This window comes from Synchiropus splendidus, chromosome 9, assembly GCF_027744825.2.
Source record: "Synchiropus splendidus isolate RoL2022-P1 chromosome 9, RoL_Sspl_1.0, whole genome shotgun sequence".
Taxonomy (NCBI): Eukaryota; Metazoa; Chordata; class Actinopteri; order Syngnathiformes; family Callionymidae; genus Synchiropus; species Synchiropus splendidus.
Genome location: NC_071342.1, coordinates 10,746,428 through 10,751,644, shown reverse-complemented (window position 1 = coordinate 10,751,644; position 5,217 = coordinate 10,746,428). Strand labels below are relative to the sequence as shown.

Genomic DNA, 5,217 nt, shown 5'->3' with positions numbered 1-5,217 from the left:
GTCAGGATGGCCGAGCGGTCTAAGGCGCTGCGTTCAGGTCGCAGTCTCCCCTGGAGGCGTGGGTTCGAATCCCACTTCTGACAGCATGTTTTGATGCCACGCAACTGCTATTCAAAACAACACTCCAATGACGGCTTCAGTTTCACACTGCGAGTTCTGTCTCGTGTGGCCTCATGCAATGTACTTTGTTCCTCCTCAGCTGGTGGGGCTCTGCTCAAATTAGCTGATTTGTGACCCATGACGAAGGAAGTCGTCACCTCAGATGTTAACTGAGTCTTGTCATGTTTGTTTTACAACGAAATAGTGGAAACAAGCTGCATAATACAGAGTGTTTGGATTGATCCACACTGCTCTCACAACACGTTGAAAACAGTGAGAGAGATTACTGATGATCGACGAGATTTTAGTCTGTGAAGTCCAGATCCATACCTCAGAAATGATCAATGAATAGTCGAGTGATCTTCAGTGACTTTTGCTCCCCGGCGGCTACTGTGTTTGTGTCGAGTCCCGCTGCACACGTAGTTTCCGACATCTAGCACTGGGTCACCTGAGTTGAGAAGCTCACTCCCATGGAGAGTCTCCAGGGACAAGGTGCTGCCCTCCCAACTCACTTGTGTTCACGTCGGACTTTTGAGCCAAACGCGTTTTTTCTCAACACAGCTACAAGTTCAGACGAAACCAAATGTGTTGCTGCGCTCATATGAACAAAACTTAAGGGTCTATAAAAAAAGATCACAGCCAAGTCGTACTGTTTGCCCACAAATCGGCCTCAAAGAACCCAAGATCAGGACCCACTGCCTTTCCTCTCTTCATCCTCTTCAATGCCCTTCGCACTTCAGCCTTACTAATCTTTGCCACGTCCTGATCTACGATGGTCACTCCCTCTACTTCTCTCTCATTTTCCTCATTCATCAGCTCCTCAAAGTACTCTTTCCACCTCAGCAACACACTTCTGTTATCAGTCAAAACATTTCCCTCTCTATCCTTGATCACCCTAACCTGCTTCACGTCCTTCCCATCTCTATCTCTCTGCCTTACAATCCTGTACAAATCCCTCTCACCCTCCTTACTGTCCAACCTGGCATACACGTCGTTGTAGGCCCTCTGTTTGGCCATTGACACCACTACCTTCTTTTGCTGGGCCTCCCTGTACTCCTGCCTACTCTCTTCTGTTCTCTCAACATACCACTTTTTCTTAGCTGACCTCTTCCTTTGTATGCACTCCTGCACTTCTTCGTTCCACCACCAAGTCTCCTTATCCACATGTCTTCCAGATGACACACCAAGAACTCTTCTACCTGTCTCCCTGGTCACCTAAGCTGTAGCTGTAGTTGTCCAGTCATCGGGAAGCCCTTCTGGGCCACCCAAAGTCTGCTTCAATCCCTCCCTCAAGGCAACACAAGACTCTTCCCCCTTTAGCTTTCACCACTTCATCTTCGTCTCTGCCTTTGCCCTCTTCACCTTCCTCACCACCGTGGTCATCCTGCACACCACCATCCTGTGTTGTCTGGCCACACTCTCACCCACTACTACTTTACAATAACTGATCTCCTTCAAGTGACATCGTGCTCCTACATCCACTTCTGTAGGTCACCCTATGCTCCTCTCTCTTCTGGATGAAAGTATTGACCATAGCCATTTCCATCCTTTTTGCAAGGTCTACAACCATATGACCTTCAGTGTGTGTTCCTATCCTGGATACCAAACTTTCCCATCACTTCCTCGCCACCTCTGTTTGCTGCACCAACATGTCTGTCCCAATGGTCACTCTCACGCCTCTGGGAATACTCCTGCAGTTCATCTAATTCACTCCAGAAGGTCTCCTTCTCCTCAAGGTCACACCCCACCTGTGGGGCATAAGCACCAACTACATTGAAGATGACCCCTTTAATTTCTAACTTGAGATCACTCTGTCTGATACTCGGTTCACTTCAAGAACATTCCTGACAAACTCCTCCTTCAAGATGAAGGAGGAGTTTACGCTGCTGCAGACAGTCAGGATGGCCGAGCGGTCTAAGGCGCTGCGTTCAGGTCGCAGTCTCCCCTGGAGGCGTGGGTTCGAATCCCACTTCTGACAGCATGTTTTGATGCCACGACAACTGCTATTCAAAACAACACTCCAATGACCGCTTCAGTTTCACACTGCGAGTTCTGTCTTGTGTGGCCTCAGGCAATGTACTTTGTTCCTCCTCAGCTGTCGGGGCTCTGCTCAAATGAGCTGATTTGTGACCCATGACGAAGCACGTCATACCAACATTGTCCTGACCTTTGCAAAATGCTTCTACTTTTGATATACTGATATGTGGTCTTCCGCGTCCACATAGGCATATTTAACTGTGACATGTCACCTCATTGAACTTTTGGAAACATTCACCACACAGCAGATAATATCTGTTTAGCACTTAAACGCAGCACAGAAGAATGGGGAGCAACTGACAAGGTTGCAGCAGTTACAACAGATCATGGGGCAAATATGGTTACTGCAGTGCACAAGGCTGGATGGAGGCATCATCCATGTTTTGAGCATACACTCAATTTAATTGTAAAGGACAGTTTAAAAATGGTCCCAGAAGTGGTGCAAGTGCTGGAGCAATGCAGTGCGATCATGTCCTTTTTTCACCACAGCACACAGGCCATGCAGACGCTCAGGGGTATTCAACAACGGTTGAAAGTGGCAGAGTTAATCCAGTCAGGAGATACTCGCCGGAATTCAGTTCTTTACATGCTGGAGAGAAAAATTAAGCTGTCTCTGTCTTTTAGGGAGAAATGCAATGTGCCTAAATGAGGGAGAATTATCCCTCATAAAGCAAACAATTGATGCACTGCAACCATTTGAAGAAGTAACACAGGAAATTTCTTCTGAAAAGCATGTTTCAGCCGCTCCTGTCAGTCATTCACAGGGCTGTAGCAGCTGTGAACGTGGAGGCAGGCCCCTTGCCACACAACTGACACGGCAATGTCAGCGCAGATTCAGGGGTATTGAGAGTATTCAATGTCTAGCTGCCAGTTCATTTCTGGATGTTAGGTTCGGTACCGCCAATACCAGCCTGAATATCACTCACTATCGGATGGGAAAGGAAAACAGTGGAATCGAACTTCAACAGTTTGTAATCTGGGACTGTGGTCAAACGTTGCGGCACAGAAACATGAAAATCTCCAGTTTTGTGGTCCAACTGTCAGGGAAGAGAAGAAGAAAGGGGGAGGGAATACAAGACTCGTCAGTCAGGATGGCCGAGCGGTCTAAGGCGCTGCGTTCAGGTCGCAGTCTCCCCTGGAGGCGTGGGTTCGAATCCCACTTCTGACAGCATGTTTTGATGCCATGGCAACTGCTATTCAAAACAACTCACAGGATACTGAGGACAGTGCCACCAAAACATGGAATGAGGAAAAACACACAGGAAACCTGTAGCAGAATAAAAGCCATGATAAGACATGCACAATCTGAAAGTTATCAAACACGCTGGAACAAATGCAAGAGAGGAACCACTTTACCCGTGGACACGAAGCAACCATCTGGCAACACTGTCTGTTGAAATCAGTGAGACTTGATTACAGGATAGGTCCCAGCTGTGCTGCTGCGAATCTGAAATGAAAATTTATTTAACACCTGTTCTATGAAGTGTGCGATGGCCTCCGACTGGGCTTTGCTATCGGTAAACCTCTGTTCTCTGTGGCTTAAACATGTACAGATTTTTATGGGCATACTAGCTTCCAACCATTGAAGCCAATGATGTTTGGTGACATTCCAGCGCGTAATGCGCTGTTCTCAGTGTCGCCCTTCCTCCAGCTTCACAGCACAGCTGAGACCAATTCCACAATCAAGCCTTGCTGATTTCAACACCGTGGTTCCAGACTGTGTTGACAGATGGTCACTTCGCGTGCACCAGTAAAGTTCTTCCTCTCATGCCATCTCAAACGTGATCAATATATTTGGATTGTGTGTGTGTTTGTTATTAACTGCCTTCATAGTTCATTCCTTGTTTTGTTTTCTGCTCTTTTCGCTGTTTGCTGGGTGCTGCGTGTGTTTTTGCTACTGTTTTCTGGAGAAAACAAAAGGTCTCTTGAATGTGTGTGTGTCTAATTCCACCACTGAGCATTTTTTTGTTCTTTGGGTTTTGTGAGTTTTTGTTCTCCATGATTTAGGGCTTGACTTGCATTTGCCTATTTTCAGTTTCAGGCTTTTGCCAGTCCCTTTGTGTTGGTGACCACGCCCTTGTTTCCTGTTTGTTTGTTTTTTCTCTTCAATTTTTGTGTATTTGTATTACATCTCTGTAAATCTTGTTGTTTTGAGTCTTCTGTCCACTGTTAACAATCTTGGCATTTAGGTCTGGTCCCTTGAGCCACCATGACACACTTTATGCTAAACCAAATCAGTGTTGTAAGATGAAAAGATAATTTAAAAGATACATGTGTACAAACTGTCCATAATCATAAACTGACCTCATGTTGAACATTTCACTTGCCTCACTCTCAGAAGTGCTGCTGTATTTTATTGCAGTTAGAACCTAAAGAAATGTTTGAGTCTCAATCCAGCTGCCCATTGTGGCTACACCACTACCACAGTAGAAGTAGTGCTGTATTGCCTCAGGCAGTTCAGCTGCAAGATACCTGAAAATCTAGGACAGTTTTTAGTGTACACAAACAAATGTATTAATTTTCATAGACACACAGATATACATAATATTTTCAGCATGTATGTAGAAGTAGCTCTGGAAAGAGCTGTTTGGTTTCTTCTGCCAATGGCCAGTCCTGCTGCAAGACATCTGAAAAATCTAAGTAAAAAAATGTGTGTGTACAACATGACGTAACTATGTACAAATATTCAGAATATCTTCATTTAAGAAATTTCTTCCTCATCCCTTCTAGCCACTGTTTCGAGAGTGCCTCAAAATGCGGGTAGTACACCCTCCCACAAAACTGACTGACCACATTCCTCACAGGTATTTGCCTGCACTGTCCTCTTATATGGCCTGATTTGGGGACAAACTGAAAAAGAACAACAGGTTGTACTGCCTGTGCCATCCTGCCATCCTCTCCCGGTCAAACAGATAAACTCCGAGGGAGTCGGGGCCACGAGTGAAGCCAGCAGCTCCTCCAAAAGCTTGACTGTGGTGTCCTCTCCCCGTGTCCTCCGACGGCAGTGGAGAGCCATCTCCTTTCTTGTAAGATATCTGTCAAGCACCACTGAAGCCTGAAGCTGCCGGACCTTTGCCCACA

The 5,217-nt window shown here is 46.1% G+C and overlaps 3 non-coding genes across 3 annotated transcripts; all 3 read left to right on the top strand.

The window, feature by feature from the left end:
• Nucleotides 1-83, top strand: trnal-cag (transfer RNA leucine (anticodon CAG)). Its single transcript has one exon. It is a non-coding gene; the product is annotated as a tRNA-Leu (tRNA).
• A 1,911-nt stretch (nucleotides 84-1,994) lies between these two features.
• On the top strand, nucleotides 1,995-2,077 carry trnal-cag (transfer RNA leucine (anticodon CAG)). The gene has a single exon. It is a non-coding gene; the product is annotated as a tRNA-Leu (tRNA).
• Nucleotides 2,078-3,221: 1,144 nt separating this feature from the next.
• trnal-cag (transfer RNA leucine (anticodon CAG)) lies at nucleotides 3,222-3,304 on the top strand. Its single transcript has one exon. It is a non-coding gene; the product is annotated as a tRNA-Leu (tRNA).
• The last annotated feature ends 1,913 nt before the right edge of the window (nucleotides 3,305-5,217 follow it).